Source organism: Cryptomeria japonica, chromosome 6 (assembly GCF_030272615.1).
Source record: "Cryptomeria japonica chromosome 6, Sugi_1.0, whole genome shotgun sequence".
NCBI lineage: Eukaryota > Viridiplantae > Streptophyta > Pinopsida > Cupressales > Cupressaceae > Cryptomeria > Cryptomeria japonica.
In genome coordinates this window covers 624,268,207-624,285,209 of record NC_081410.1, presented here as the reverse complement: position 1 = coordinate 624,285,209, position 17,003 = coordinate 624,268,207, and the positions used below count along the sequence as shown (strand labels likewise).

The 17,003-nt window shown below is 35.2% G+C and overlaps 1 non-coding gene across 1 annotated transcript; it reads right to left on the bottom strand.

The window, feature by feature from the left end:
* Positions 1 to 16,609: 16,609 nt before the first annotated feature.
* Positions 16,610 to 16,691, bottom strand: TRNAS-CGA (transfer RNA serine (anticodon CGA)). The gene has a single exon. It is a non-coding gene; the product is annotated as a tRNA-Ser (tRNA).
* Positions 16,692 to 17,003: the final 312 nt, after the last annotated feature.

Below are 17,003 nucleotides of genomic sequence, written 5' to 3'. Positions count from 1 at the left end.
ATCTAGCCAGCAGATGCTCTTGTGAGATTCCACAAAAACAAATGGTAGAGATGTTCACCCAAAATGTTAACAAAGAGATTGGTTATGACTTAAGGAAAGCTTGTTTGTCTACCTTCAAGGACGTTATCGAAAAAGGCTTAGCAACAGAAAAGGTCCTCCTTGAACAAGGAGTCATTAAGATATTTAAGGAAAACAAAGATGACTTTAAAGGAAAAGACAAGCCAAGATGTTGGAATAAAAACAAGAACACAGTCAATGATGGTATTGTTGATGCCAACACAGTGCGACCTAAATTCATCTTTTTTGGATCAAGTTCTACAAACAATCAAGTGAATACTCAAACAACTTCTAGATCACGAAGGAAGTATACCCCGTTGGGAGAACCACTTGAGTCAGTTTTCAAGAAGTTAGTGGCAAACAAGGTGATCACAATTCCAGATTTCCCGCCATATGAACCAAAGGTCAAACCAAATTGGTGGAATGATGATGAGTATTGTGAATTTCATAAGAGCAAGGGTCATAAGACAGGAAATTGTCATCAACTGAAGAACATCATACAAGATCTCATTGATAGAGGTGACATTGAGATTGAGGGACACTCATCCAATCAAGAACATGAGATGTTTAAGGAACCATTCCCAAAGCATGAAAAGGGAACAGCTAAAGCCACAAATGATCAAACCAACTATACAAGAGCATCTTATAACTATGATTCAACTATCAATCACATCTCGATAGACAATTATGTCTCTACCATTATCATCAAGGACAAAACACTTGAGAATTCTACCCAGAGACCCAAGATTGTCCTAAAAGGTGTTGGATCTTCTTCCGAACCTACCTCTGAATGTCACGTTACAACCCATCGAGGTAAAATTACTTTGCAAGGTGCTCCAGCTAAAAACACCGCCTCTTCATCAACCAAACCTGAGTATGACCTTGTAGAACAGTTAGGGAAGACACCCACGCTTATCTCAATCCTTGAGCTCTTACGCATATCCCCCGCACATAAAGCTATTCTTGACAAAATCTTGAGAGACACCGCCATTCCTACTGATCTAAACGTGGACCAATTTCAAGCCATGGTGGGATACCTTTCCATTCCACACTCCCTTACATTCACAGAAGTCGATGATGCCTCCGTAAATCAGCCACATAATGCACCATTACACATTGAAGCCTTCATACACAAACATCGAATAAAACGAGTCCTGATAGATGGAGGAGCAGGTCTAAACATTTGTACATTGAGCACAATTAAACAATTGGGATATTCTGATAAAGTTGTGAACTCTACAAACAAAATCACCATCAAGGCATATGATGATGAAGAGCGTTCATCCAAGGGCACAGTCACCTTACCTCTCAGAGTTGGGCCAGTTACAAAGGATGTGGTTTGTCAAATCCTTGATCTAGATCTCACATACAACATATTACTAGGACGTCCTTGGATCCATGAAATGAGCGCAGTCCCTTCTACATATCATCGATGCATCAAGCTTCCACACAATGGAGTTGAAGTGACCGTCAAAGCGGATCCAAATCCATTTATATATTGCAATAATCTGCGACCTAGATCAGAAATAACAATTCTAGCCAATCGCGAAGCTGTTCCTTCATCAACATATGTGGATCCTGAATCCTTAAAAACTTCTACATCCAAACAAGCAGAGCTAAAAGAAAAGTTCAAGATTAAAGACCTAGGATGTGGTGAGTATATATTTCATGTTGACCAACTCCCATTATCTCCTAAGGTACTCTGTCAACAAGAACAACCTACAAACAATTTTCAATGCCAAGGAATTGGGTGTGAACCACCTAGTGTTGTGGCTACTAAGTCTGAATGCAAATCTCCTCTAGCAGTGCAAGCAACTCTTGATATCAATAGTCCTAAGAGTGGTTCCAACAAAGAATCTATTGAGTCTATCGCCAACCCTCTGGAGAACTCACATACCTTACCATTTCATCCACTCCTTCCATTTCCACTCCACTTCCAGACTTGGATCAACAAGAATCACAAAAGCCCTCACTCATTGGGGATCAAAAATCAAGCGTTGAAAAGAAAAATCTAAAAGTCACTAATAAAGAAAAGTCCTTTAGTCCAAATCACAATCAAAAGCTATTGGACTCTGCAAAAATCAAAGTCAAGGATAAAAATCCTATGAAGCAAAAAGAGAAAGAGTTGATCTCCCCTAATATCAAAATAACTAGGGGAAAAAGTTCTAAAATTTCAAGTCAAAAAGCATACTTGTTGATCCTAAGTCTCCATCATGCTATCCTACTTTCACTTCTTTTCACAATCATAAGCCTTCATCACTCATCCACTTGTTCCACACATCCATCCCCTTCTGGTGATACATCATGGACCTTTAATGGAGCTTCCTTGAAGGACTTTGTTATCAGGAATGCCCAAACTTCTTCAGGTGACACGCATATGGGCTTATGTAGTCCACACACTAGTAATTCTATCTCAGTTCCTTTATCAAGGAAGACAGTCACTCGAGCTACATATCATTCAGCCAAGGAACAATGGAGCTACAATCATAAAGTCAAGCCTCGTACATTTGAGGTAGGTGACTTGGTTCTCAGAGAAAATACTAAAAATCAGCAAGACAGAGAGAAGAAGGGCAAGTTCAAACCAAATTGGCTTGGTCCCTACATTATTACAGCAGCATATGGATCTGGGGCATATCAGCTCTCAACTACAGAAGGTGAACCTTTGGAGGATCCTATCAACAACATGCACCTTCGTAGGTTCTACACATAGCTCTTCAGAGTATCCTAGTTCAAAAAATACAAAAAAAATTCAAAAAATTCAAAAATACAAAAAAAATCAAAAATTTCAAAAAATACAAAAAAAAAAATTATAAAACAAAAAAAATCGTTACTTGGTGAAAACCTGGCAAACAGGCGCCTTGTGACACAAAAAACACTGAAAAATCGAAAAAAGTAAAGAGAAATAATTTCGTCCAACGGTGAAAACCACTTCGGTGGCGCCCTGGGCAAGTACCATGGTGAAAACTGGGTCACCAGCACCATGTGTAGAGACATTGCTCCTCCCTCCTTCAGGATTCTCTTCATCATTTCACTTTGCACACACTCACAACCTATTCGTTCATAATAAACTTACCCATTCCCATCATGGCTTGTTATTGATCTACCCAAGATTGGTTAGCCATTCATAATAAACCTCCCTTTTCACATCCCTTTCCATCCATAATAAATCAGATCCTATCTGTGGCTAAGGCAAAATCCTACGTCTAGTGATGGGTGTGGAACTGAGAACATCACATGTTTTGAGGAGTACAGTTTCTTCCAGCTTCCTTCAGTCTATCTGCGCACAATCCGCAATAAAGCAACATTTGCATCACAGATCCGCAATAAAGTTTCATCTTCTCCACAATAAAGTATCAATTTCATAGATTCAGTCAGTTTCAGATGAGACACAGCAGCAACAATGGGCTTCAACAAATCAAATCTTTCAACAGACTCAAACAACATTATGGTTCAGTGCTATCTAATCCTTTCTGTGAAAGTAAACATTGTGACCACAATCAAATAAGACTTATACAAGTGACAAGAGACACTAAACTTGAGGACTACAGTGGATGTTGGTGTCGAGTCTTGGTTTTCTTTTGATTTCATCTTTTTTAGTGATATGTCTTTTAGCTTTTCCGGGATGTCTTTGACTAGAGATTCTATCTCTAGGATGTCTTTGACTAGAAAGGAGAGGATGGGGTATCGTCACCCATTTTCTTTTGCTGTTTATGGATTGTCTCTTAGTAATGCTATGACTTGTCCAAGGATATGAGGACACTGTGAGTCTAGTGTGAACTGGGGCATTCCTTGTTTGTGACTGTCTTATCTCCATGCAAACAGGTACAATGACTTTCTAGGTCGAACATATGCCTCGATTGTCATAACCTACTTGCCATAATAAAGCTCAATGATGATAACGCACAAGAAGCTCTTTCACTTTCATATCTTCTGTCTTCCATCCCCCTTTCTTGATTGACTTCCATCGTCCTTCTCAAGTCCGCGTAGCTTGCTATCACATGACTGAGTATAATGACACACCAAAAACATTTGCATTTCATGTAGCTGCACCTACATTACCACATATAAGTATTTCATACATACATATAGATATCACAACTGCATCACATCCTGCACACGACACCTGTTAGCACAATTTACATTTGCATTATCATATTCATCTGCATTACTTACATTCACATTTGCATCATGCATACACATATAAAATATAAACGAACAAAAAAATAAATATTGCATTGCATCATATACATATTTGCATCCATATCATAAGCATCACATAAGAACATCTCATCACATAGATACACATGCATATAGCTGCCGCAAAGATGAATCATCTCATATATATATATATATAAAGTGTCATGATACAATGATGTCAAAATCATATGGCTACAATCACCCGCAGGTGTCTACATCATTATACAAAATGGTACAAAACTGATACAGAGGAACTCACTGATCACTCCTGCCAACACTATTGGTAGTGCTAATCCTATCCATGTCATGGTATCCCATGCCATGTGTCCCACCCTCATCTCCAGTCTTGGATTCTAGAACACTCGTCTAAGGGCATCCCTGTCTCCGTCTCGATCGTACGGAATCAACTCCCCATCAATCGGTATCCGCATAATCCTATATACATCCTCCAGGGTGACTGTCATCTCACCCATCGGCAGATGGAACGTGCACGTCTCAGAGTGCCATCTCTCAGCCAGCGCAGTTAGCAAACCCATGTTTGCCCAAAACTTAGGCACGTACAGCACATGTCTCAAACCCATCTCCTCGATGGCAGCTTTGTCCTCGAGCGACAACTCAGGTCGCAACCTCTGCGTCGACGAGAATCTCTCTTGTGACTCTAGCATCGGCAAATACTTCTGTAGTCAAACAACTCAATCATGTCAGTTATAATGGCATTCACTATTTATCACAAAATGCTACTCGCTATCTAAATGCATATGGCTATTTACCCTAGTGACACTCACTGTTCATCACAAAGTGTTGCTATTTATCCTAGTGGTACTCCCTGTTCATCACAAAGTACTACGTGTGTGACACTCCCTGTTCATCACAAAGTGTTACTCACATTCGCACTCCCTGTTCATCACAAAGTGTTGCTCATATTTCAGTACTCCTTGTTCATCACAAAGTACTCTATTTTGGTACTCACTGTTCATCACAAAGTGCCTTGATCTATCCTAGTCTTCCCTAGAGGACCTGCTTGAGTGTATCCTCTCAGCAACATATCCAATCGACAGCTATGTTCATCACAGAACTGTCGATTTGACCTAGAAGACAAAAATTCACATTTTTGGACACAAACGCGCTTTCCTGACATAAATGCGCATTTATTACATTACCTAGTATGCATTAATGACAACAATAAATGCATCAAAGTACGAGGAGGTTTGGTGGTACTTACCGGCTCTCCTGCCTCTGCTGGCCTCTGAAATCGGCGAACGCGGTCGAATCTGTGAGTGAAGGCCATCGTTGCTGACTGCTGCTGCTCTATTTTCGCTCTGCACTCTACTCTCGTGGATGTATAGATGACAATGAGGATGTATTTTCCCCCGTGGTCTATCTTATAGACTACCCCTAGCCTTCGTTTCCCGAGTCAGTCTTCTTTATCCCGTGACTTTGTCACTTTATCCGGTCAGTCCATTCTAGCCTCTCTTTCTTATCGAGAGATTGTCTGCAATCTTTTCAGACATTTTCATCCAATCTCTCGAGGGGGCATATCATTCCCATTCTGGGGCAACTCTGTATCAGTTCATCTTATCTTCTTTGAAACAACGCGACAAGCCGCATTGTCTCAAAGAGGGGCAAAATGTAGACACCTAAAATTGTCATGTCTAATTAAATAAATATTTTATTTATTTAATTATCTAAGCTTAATTCTTCTATTAATTAAATAAATCTTTATTTATTTAATTAATTCATTTATCCTCTTCTAGCCTTATTTCTCATTTAAATAAATACATTTATTTATTTAAATTATCCTTTTCCTAAATTAAATAAATATCTTATTTATTTAATTGATCCCACTTCTTCTATTAATTAAATAAATCTTTATTTATTTAATTAATTCATTAACCTTTTCTACCCATGCCACATGTCATTCATCTCTTAATTCATACACTACCTACCCCTTTCATTATTTTATTATTTCTTTTACCTACCCTCTAATCATAGCCGACCTCCTTTTACACTTCTCAATCTTATCCCTCCATTTCATATAGTGTCTTCTATATAAGGAGATGCTTCCTTCATTATCAACCCTAATCAATCAACCCTAATCAATCATTCTAATCATTCTATGCATGCTAATCACTGATCTTAAGGACTTGACTATACTACAATCCTACTTGCAACCACATTCCGTTCTTTATTGAGCTCTTGTGCATATAAAATCTGAGAGCAAATATATCAAGCAAGATCAATGGAGATAGGAAGAATGGAGATCAAAACCCTATTGGACATGTGATGGTATAATCTTTGTGATTTCATTTGATTTGCATTGTCTTAGGTTATCTTCATATGTTATGGTGGATCTTTGTTGTTGTTAGGCTAGGGTTTGGTGGTTGAATTCATTTAGCCTTTCAATATTGTTATTATTGATATCCATTTTCACCATATACAGCAGTATTTGATAAGTGCAAAAGCTCAAAATCACTTTGATGATTAGATTCAATGTGTTTGATGCACATGTATGATGAAATAAGGACTTGATTGATTGATTTGATTGATCAATTGATTGATGTTATTGGATAGATAGATTTGATCGCTTGATTGATTGCTTGATAGATTGATAGATTGATTGCTTGATAGATTGCTTGATTAGCTTGATTGCTTAGCTTGATTGATTGCTTGATTGATTGCTTGATTGATTGATTGCTTGATTTGATTGATTGATTGATGTTGATTTGATAGATTTGATTGCTTTGATTAGCTTGAGTAGCTCTGATTAGCTTGATTTGATAGATTGCTTGATTATCTTGATTGCTTGATAGATTGGATAGATTAGATAGATAGCTTTGATTAGCTTTTGTAGCTCTAAGAAACCGATTTAGTTTTTGATGTAAGAGTTGAGTAGAGTTTTGAGTAAACTCAGTGATTGATAAAAAACCATGATTGATAGTTTTAAAATGATTTGATAGCTTAAGTTGCTTTGATTTGATAGATTTGATAGATTTGATAATTAATGATTGATTCAGTTTGATTGGATAGATTTGATTGGCTCTAAGAAACCTATTTAGTTTCTAATGCAAGAGCTTAGCAAAGTTTTGATTGAACTCGGTGATTGATAGAAAACCATGATTGATAGGTTTTAAAAAATGATTTGATAGCTTAAGTTTCTTCAATTTGATTTGATAGATTTGATAATCGATGATTGATTCAGTTTGATTGCAGACTTTGATAGTTTTCATATTGTTGATTTGATGGATTAGTCATGCACTCATGCTTTGATTTTCCATTTTGTTTTGTTTTTTTTAGTTTTTGGACATTTTTTTTTTGTTTTTTGAGCTTTTTGGATTAGAAGAAAGATGTATTTGGTTTCCCCAATGTATAGCAAGACAAGGAATGAATGAGTTGTTGAGTTGAAGATGAATGGGTGAAAGATGGAGGTAGCTTATGAGGAGACACGTCAAGAGATTTTTTTGAAATCATGTTTTTGTCCTTAGTTTTGATCAAGATCAAGGATGGAAAAAGGGATATGGATAGGAGAAACAAGATCATAGATAGTGATAGATGAGGGAAGAAATGAATAGTTAGGATAGATGGTATAGATTAGCATGAAGCAGGATCATAGATAGCACTGGATGAACTTAGATAGAGTAATGGATACTGGAGGAAGGATAATGGGAGATGTGGTATGAAGAATAGAGTGGATGAAACTTTGACCCCAAGTATAGATGTCTCCATTTGTAAAGAGGTGATATGTAAGATTTTTACAGTATTTAGTACCACCTAAATAAATGTTCCTGAACTTCTCAAAGATAGAGACCCAACCCACACTTAGAACCTCAGGAAAATTCAACCAAACATATCTAGAAACTAGGAAGTAGACTCAAAAGGGAAGAAGAATCCCAAATTGGATCAAGGTACTTAATCTTTTATTACCCATGTGTGTGCAATTGGGTTCATTCTAGCTCATATGATCATTGTAATCTTCAGAATCCAACATGACTAGCTACATGAGTTACCCTGACTTCAAAAGCATCCTGGATAGAGCCTCACTGCCAGAAAGAATCCATAGCTCCAACGAGGTTATCGTTGTAATATCGCAAATATTGCTCCATTGCCAGCTAGACATCCATAGCCCCGATCGAGTTACTCACATTTTCCGATAGCCAAGCTTTTGATATTTGATTTTTTTCTTTTCTTTTCTGGATATTTCTTTTCCTGGTCATGCTTTGGATCTTTTGATATTGTCTTTTTCTTTTCTTATTTTGATTGCATTGGCTTGTAAATAATGAAACTTACATGGGTCTGATAATTACAGTGGTGCTAAAGTAAGATTTTAGATTTTTCACTAGCCATGTCTTCGACTAAGAGATCACAATGATTTAAAGCAATTGATTAAGTGTATGAGATGTAGTAATCAAAAGGTGTCGGTACCAAGATACGATAAGTGGTTCTTTTCTAGATTGAGTGTGTATCCCAACTAAAAGATAATGTTGAAGAGGAATAAACTTGGATTCTGAAGTGTATCATGAATAGATATCTAGGAAAAGGACTGAACATGAGATTCGAGCATGGGAAAGCATGTGATAAAATGACACAAATGCCTATTTCACAGATGATGAATTTATGCAAAGGATTGGATGAAAAGGATGGAAGGATAGAAAAGATGTGTTGGATAATAGATAGAATGTTTGAAGATTTGTGCGAGGATAGATGGAAATATATTCAAGATGAGTGTTGGTACACAACTTAAGAAGTAATCAAGATATGGAGGAAAATTGAATTTTGGGACATAAGAACCCAAAATAGATAAAGAAAATGATGAAAGAATAGTTTTGAAAAGATGTTTAGATAGTTGTTTGAAAGAATTTCAAAGGTGCGTGCCTTTGTTGATCTTTCTTATGGATTATTTGAGGTGATGGAATGGTGGATGGAGGAAAGTAAGGACCCAAGATGGATGGAAGGGATAGAGAGTTTGACTTTGGAATGAAAGGAGCTAAAATGGATTTGGAGGATGAAGAGTTTAACTTTGGAACAAAAGGACCTAAAATGGATTTGAAGGATAAAGAGATTGAATTTGGAATGAAAGGACCTAAAATGGATTTGGAGGATGAAGAGTTTGACTTTGGAACGAAAGGACCTAAAACGGATTTGGAGGATAAAGAGATTGAATTTGGAATGAAAGGACCTAAAATGGATTTGGAGGATGAAGAGTTTGGCTTTGGAACGAAAGGACCTAAAATGGATTTGGAGGATGAAGAGTTTTCTTGATCTTGACTTGGAGTGGGATCATTTGAGTTTGTGTTTTCCACTTGATTTTGAATTATATTAGTGAAGGAGATGGAAGGGATGTCATGCTCTTTCTTAGGAGGTGGATGTTGAATGGGACTCTGCTCCTGAGATAAAATGGGATCATCGTGGATGGAATACCAGAATTTTAGGGGATCATCATAAGATTCTTGATAGGTAGGATCTTGATAAAAAATGGGATTAGATTGGAGAACCATGATATCTTGATCTTGATTTAGGCTAGGACTCATTTCCTTTGAATAAGCTTCTTCTTTTTCAAGTGACAAGGGATGATCACATGAGCGATCAAAGTTTTAGTTTAGATAGGTTGATGTTGTTGACTTGATGGATACTTCCTTTCGGATACTCAAGCTCACTAAGTCAAATAGAGGGTTTGTTCAATAAGCCCCTATGACAAAGTATGTCAAATGATATGGATAAAGTCTCTTGATATGGAAACTTGACTTGACTAACTTGAATACCTAGCTAGGTATTGATTTCGTTGAGATAGTTGGATGATAAACTCTTGATCACTTGGTTTGATTAGGTGCTTCAAATGTTAGAAAGCCTTTGTATTACCCTTTTGATCAATTTTTTTCAGCAATTTGTTGGATTTTTGCTCACTCGTAGATGATAATCTTCTTCAATTTTTGACCATTTGGAACATGTTACAAACATAGAAGACACAATGTTTAATAAACAAAATGCACAAGCAAGTACAAATCTTATGGCAGGGTGAGACAATAGTTGTTGAATCTCACATGGAGTTTCCCCGGAGGCTACTCTATTCAAAGCGGATATTTAGATGCTTGACCCCACTGGCTCCACCCTCGACACTCACTTCTTCGAGGCAGCCAAGCACCAATTTCCATGAAATATCCTCATGGCAAACTTTATATCTCTACTAGGAACCGTATGTGTGTGAGCCGCTTTAGAGGTCCGACCTCCTACACCAACAACTAGAAGGTTTTTGGCAACTAGTACAAATAGTTTTTAGTAAAGGCTTCTGGTCACGTGGCCATACATGCAGCACTTTCAACTCTATAAATACAGAAGGTTCCCAGCTTATAGAAGTTATGCTCCATAGGGCTTATGGGGAAACATAGTGTCGGTATGAACTTATCAGTACATGTTGTTTGAACTTTCGTCATTAACACGATTTATTTATAGTGGATCGAAAGGACTCGGTATTAGCCCGTTTCTACTTTAGGTCGTTCCCCTCTCACTGGCCCCCTCAAGGCAGCTCGAGAAGGCATGCCCTCTAAAGGATTTAATTGCTTGAAAGTAAAGAAAGCATAAAAGAGTGGGTTTGGCTTTTTGGTCACCCAATTAAGGGGAGAGCATATACCTACCACTTTCGAGGCATGGAATACAAGTGTTCTTTTTATCCTTTTCAAAGCAATTATCGGCTAAGTCCTATTTGGAGATGTTGCTCCAACAAGCATGGTGTTCATTTTAGCCCCACATAGCAAATGATTTTCTAAAGTAGGAATTGGAAATCCTGGTCAACAAAATGAATCGTTGCAAAAAGTAACTTGCTTTGTAAAAATGGACAAGTTGATTGTTCTTTTTAACTTGCCAAAAAAATAAGATTGATTGTGCTTTTTACCTTTGCAAGAAAATGAAATATTGTTGTTCTTTTTAGAGCCCAAAATTTGAGGTGTGAATCCCAACTTTGCAAGACAGTAAATGTTTGATTTGTTGTTCTTTTTACCTTGCAAATGTGGTTATTTTTAGAGCCCAAAAACAAGTGAGGTACTTTTTAGAACACCAAATTGAAAAATGAAGTTCTTTTTACCCAAAAGAAAATATGAGTTCTTTTTAACCAACTTTGAAAAAGCTAGAAAAGAAATCACTAAATCCTAACTTAACTCCTCCAAATCTGCAAGAAACTGTTAGAAACCTGCAATAAAAAAGAAGTTAGTGAAAATCCAAAACCTTAGGTGGGCTTCCACAAGCCTAATTTCAAATCGCGGTTACAAATTTTTCACTCCTGATCCTGAAATGCCTTGAAATTTGACTAAGTCTGAAATTTGGAAGATCTTCCAAAAACTAGATTTTGCATTATAACTCCTAGAGGTCTGAAACCCCTCTCAAACATCCTGACAATATATATGGAATATAACTTAAAGTATAAGAAAGAGTCCTCTTCTCTTTTCTCTTTCTTATACTTAAATGTTATATTCCATGTATATTACCCGTGCACAAGCCTAATTTCAAGATTTGATATAAAAAATTGTGCTCTGTTTCAAATACGCTAAACTATCTATTAAATGCGCTAACTTATGTCACAAAAATGCTAACCTGCATAACAAAAGCGCTAACCTATGATACAAATGCTTAGATTTTTAAACAAAAGCGCTAACCTACATGACATATGCGTTAACCCATGATGCAAAAGTGCTAACCTATGATGCAAATGCACAGATTTTTAGACAAAAGCGCTAACCTACATGACATATGCGCTAACTTGTGATGCAAATGTGCGAACCTGTGATGCGAATGCACAGAATTTAAGATAAAAGCAATAACCTACATGACATATGCGCTAACCTATGATGCAAATGCGCTAACCTATCAAATAAAAGCGCTCTCAGAATTCACACATGCGTGAATCTGCATTACAAATGCGTTAATTTTATTTTTGCGAGATTTTTAAAGGTATATGTGAGGTTCGACCCCACAGTGGGCGCCAAAATGTGTGAGCTTGAATTCCATCCTCAGAATGTTACCTGTAATAAGCTAGTTTCACAAAATACATGGAAATGCATACAGGAAATCCAAAATCCACCAATGAAACTACATGAAATACATACTAAAATAAATCATTATTTTACCTTCATGACTTATGTCTCATTGTGTCCTAACTCCACTGTTCCTGGTTGTAGATGGTGTGTTCTCAGACAATGCATTGTTGGCTTCCAAGATGGCATATGAAGAATGGATTGATAACTTGTAGTTAACTGATAGTATGATATGCAAAGCTACATGATTATGCTAAAATGATAATGCTATATGATAATTGTTATATTGCTATTTGCTAATTGCTTCAAAAACTCACGGATGCATAAGATTGGCTTGAAAACTATTTTTTTGAAGACTAACTTCCTCTCAACTGAAGCTCTTGGTTTTATAGACTTTGAGAGGATAAGATGATGTGGCTCAGATCAACGGTCATGATCAGATCTGAAGATTTGAATGGCTGTGAGCAAAAGTGAAGGTTGAGAGAAAGGGGGAAGGAGAAGACAAGTGTCACTCATCTCACCTTGATTGGGTTACTAACTAAGGGAATCTGGGGATGGTTGGAGGAAATTTAGGCATGGTAGGACAAGTGGACTCAAGTCTTTCCTAAGATGTAGGGGGTGTTGGAGAGAATATAGGAAATGGTTATGAAATATGTGTACGTACACAATTTTCATTAATTTTGGAGGTTGATGATAAATCATGAATTAATATTTAAGGAATATTAATTTCCTTAGCCACATGTTTGATGGGCTGGCAAAGGGAAGATGAAGTGGAGATGGAGGATGAGTTGGAAAAGGGATTAAATAATTTTGAGAATTATTTAATATTTGAGACTATAGGATAGGAGAATAACTATTAAATATTAGATATTTAATTGCTTGGAGGAGATAATTAAATATTAGATATTTAATTAACTTGGTTAGAGGAATAATTAATTAGAGGAATAAGATAGATGAATTAATTAATAAAATATTAATCAATAGAAAGACATGAAAATGAATTAAATAAATTAATCTTTTCAAATTAACCATTTAATAGACGAATAATTATTGAATAAATATAAAATATTTATTTAATTGCTCATAGCCAATTTTTAGGTGTATACACTGAAGTTTTTGAGAACTTCAAAAATTTTAATCCCTTGTTAAAAACACATCAATTAGAATGTTTTTTTAACTTAGAATAGATAATAAAATGAGATATTTTCAATAACCATATGATTACCTTTTGTGAACAACCAGTCATTCAACAACCACATACTTTACCCTACACCCCTCAACAAAATGGTGTAACTAAGCATGAAAATTGTAGACTCAAGGGAATGAAAACTTGCATGGTACATTGTAAATACTCAAGCCTCCTAATTTTAAGTAGAGGCAATTTACATGAAAATCACATAAAAATTGCACTCCCCACTTAGTGAAAGCTTGATGTTTCAATTTTTTGTATGTAACACTTGAGTCCATGTCCTAGATTACACACTTAAAGCTAGATAAAGGGATGTTAAACATTGTATCTTTATTGATTACTACTATCCTAAGCTTCTGAGCCAACTTTTTACTAATCTAAATAAAAAAGTTAAATATTTCTTGTGAAGAACAATGTAGTTTAAATAAATCTTATTTTAAGATTTAATACAAATTAAATGATTAGCCACAAGGGGCACACCAAGCACCTCCACCACTAGTATAAAAAATATTCAGAATGCACTTGATAAACCACTACAACCTTAATCTAACTAGGTCTACATAGTACGCAAATATGTTATTACATTTTCAGGTGATCCTAGATCATCACTTCATTATGGTGTTGCATACTTGGCACATATGGCAATAACACAAGATCTTGAAACTTGTCATCTAGATTCTAAGCATCCTAAATAGTAGGCAACTATGGTAAAAGAACTTATTTCGTTAAGAAAGAAAAATACATAGTAATTAGTCTCACTTTAAAAAAAAAAAAAAGCAAAATGGTAAGGTGGAATTGGTGTACTAAACTAAATATGCAATAGATGGATTCATTGATATGTACAAATATTGACATATCAAAAAAAAATCATAGGTTGAAGATTTTGATTACCATGAAACTTTTGTTGTTGTAGCTAAGATGGACTTCATTGAGATTTTACTCACATTGGCTACAACACAAGGAAGGGAAGTCCATCAAAAGGATGGAAAAATAGCCTTCTTACATGGGGACTTGTAGGAAGAAATCTAGATGTCTCAACCTCTTAGGTTTATAAACAATGAGGGTTCTATCTATGTAAATAGATTGAAAAAGTCTTTGTATGGATTAAAACAAGCTCCTAGAGATTGATATGTATATGTCAACATTTTCTCATTGATTCTAGTTTTACATGGGTCCCTCTAGTTCCCTATAGTTTGCACTTAAAAAGTAGACAAGAAACTCTTGACATTGGTCTTCTATGAATTCAACATCGCAAGAACTTACACAAAGTAGATTTGTGATCTAAAAGCACACTTAACAAAGTTTTTTGAGATTACAAACTTGGATTTGTTTTCATTTTTTGTTGGTCTACAAATTTCATAGTATATGAAATGAACTTTTGTTAATCAATCAAAATATATTCAAGACATTATATGATACTTCAACATGAAAAACTGCAAGTCCTTACTAACTCCTTCTCAATCTAGAGTCAAGCATGCTAGGTATTATTTTCCTATGGTCGATGACACACTATATGTAGTAGATTTGAAGTGTTTTGGATTTGACTCACACACATTGTGATCTTTCTTTTTTTGTGAATATTATATCATGCTTTTGTCAGGACCTAATGATGGCCATTGGTAGCTACAAAATGTATTCTATAGTATCTTCACAATTTGTAATAAAAAATATGCAATTAAGTACACGTTAGGCAACAAGGCCTCAATTTTTTGTTACACCTCTCAAGAAAAGAGCAAAAAATAATTGTTCCTTCTAGTGACAAAACCACTTTTGAAGGCTATATTAATAGTGATTGAGTAAAACATCTAAATGATCATAAATCAACCACAAGTTGCATCTATCATCTTGGGTACATCCCGTGACTTGGTCTTGTAAGAAAAAAAAACTACTATTGCTTTGTCTACTATAGAAGTTGAGTCTAATGGAGTTGGTGCAATTAGTCATGAGTCAGTGTAGATTCAACAAGTGCTTTTTGAGTTTGGAATTCCACAAATCCAAACTACAACATTTTGGCACAAGAATCAAAGGGTTTTTTTTTTCTCACAACCTAATGGAACACCAATGCACAAAGCATATCAAGATTCTTATTAATCATATTCAATAACTAATACATTAAAAGGTTGTTAATCTTAAGTTTTGTCATATAGATGACCAAGTTGCAAACATCTTCGCAAAGCCCTAATCGAGTCCAAATTTATTTAGCTAGGGCAACTTTTGGGAGGGAAGGAGGGTGTTGTCAATTCGAGTAGTTCATCAATTATTTTTCCCTTCCCTCTATCAAAGCACACCTTATGGAGAATGATAGTGGAGTCAATTAATCATACATTTTTCATGGTGTTAAGGTGCACGCTTCTATATTCATTCTAATTGAAATTTTGAATATTCATTGTAATAATTCAGGAATACACAGCTATACTAATTCTTGTGTAATGCATTAATTAATGTTCCTTATTCACATGTTATTTGTATTGATAGTAAAGCTCTATCTTAAGTATACATGTTTTATTAGTTAACTACTTTTAAGGAGTTAAGTTATACAAGTGAGCTATCTCTCAAATAGACTCATTCTTTTACATAAGTACTCTTCAAATCTTATCTCTACCCATGTTCTATATTGTGTTATTTATTTATGTTTCATTAATTCATTGTATTGTTATCATGTATGTAGGGGAATGACTTATGAACACAAAAAATTAATAAACAATTCCAACACAATAATAATCTAGACTTAAATGAAATAATTTAATACTCCAACAAGTTTTTTTTATTTTTCTATATAAAGTTGAATAACTAATATCTATTTAATTATTTTATCTTATTTATATTATTTTTTAATAATACATTATTTATTTGAAAAAAAATCATTAATTTAAACAATTTTTAATACTTGTATATTAATTTTCCAATAATTATCAATAGAAAACATTTCCCCCTTAATAATAATGATATCATATGCTTCTCCCTTCTCTTTAACATAATGAATATTTATAATATTAAATAATTAATATTTGAAAAGATTTTAGGAAAAATTAGACCACAAATATCTCTCTTTTGCACAAAAAAATGAAATAGGCGGAATACACATGTAGAAATTATTGTTTTAAATATCTTTGTAAAACGTAGGACCAAAGTAGAATAAGATTTCTTACGTGAACGGCAGGATTCGAACCTGCGCGGGCATAGCCCACATGATTTCGAGTCATGCCCGATAACCACTCCGGCACGTCCACATTCACCCTGTGAAATGTATTATTAAGGTTTAAAAACCAATACGAATCACTTGTTTGGAGAAAGCCTCGCAATATCAGGTAAACGCTCATGCGACATTTCTCATTAATTTTCTAGTTACACTTTTCTCAGCATCTAAATTTTGAAAAAAATAAAAATTTATATAGATTAATTAGTGAAGGTTTAGTTTGAGGTTTACATTTTGGGAAATTGTTTCAAGGATATTTATGCATGTATGAATCTTATTTTTTTAATTAATTTAATCAATTATGGTAAACAATTAAAAATTTTGAACAAAAATTCTATAATCTTTA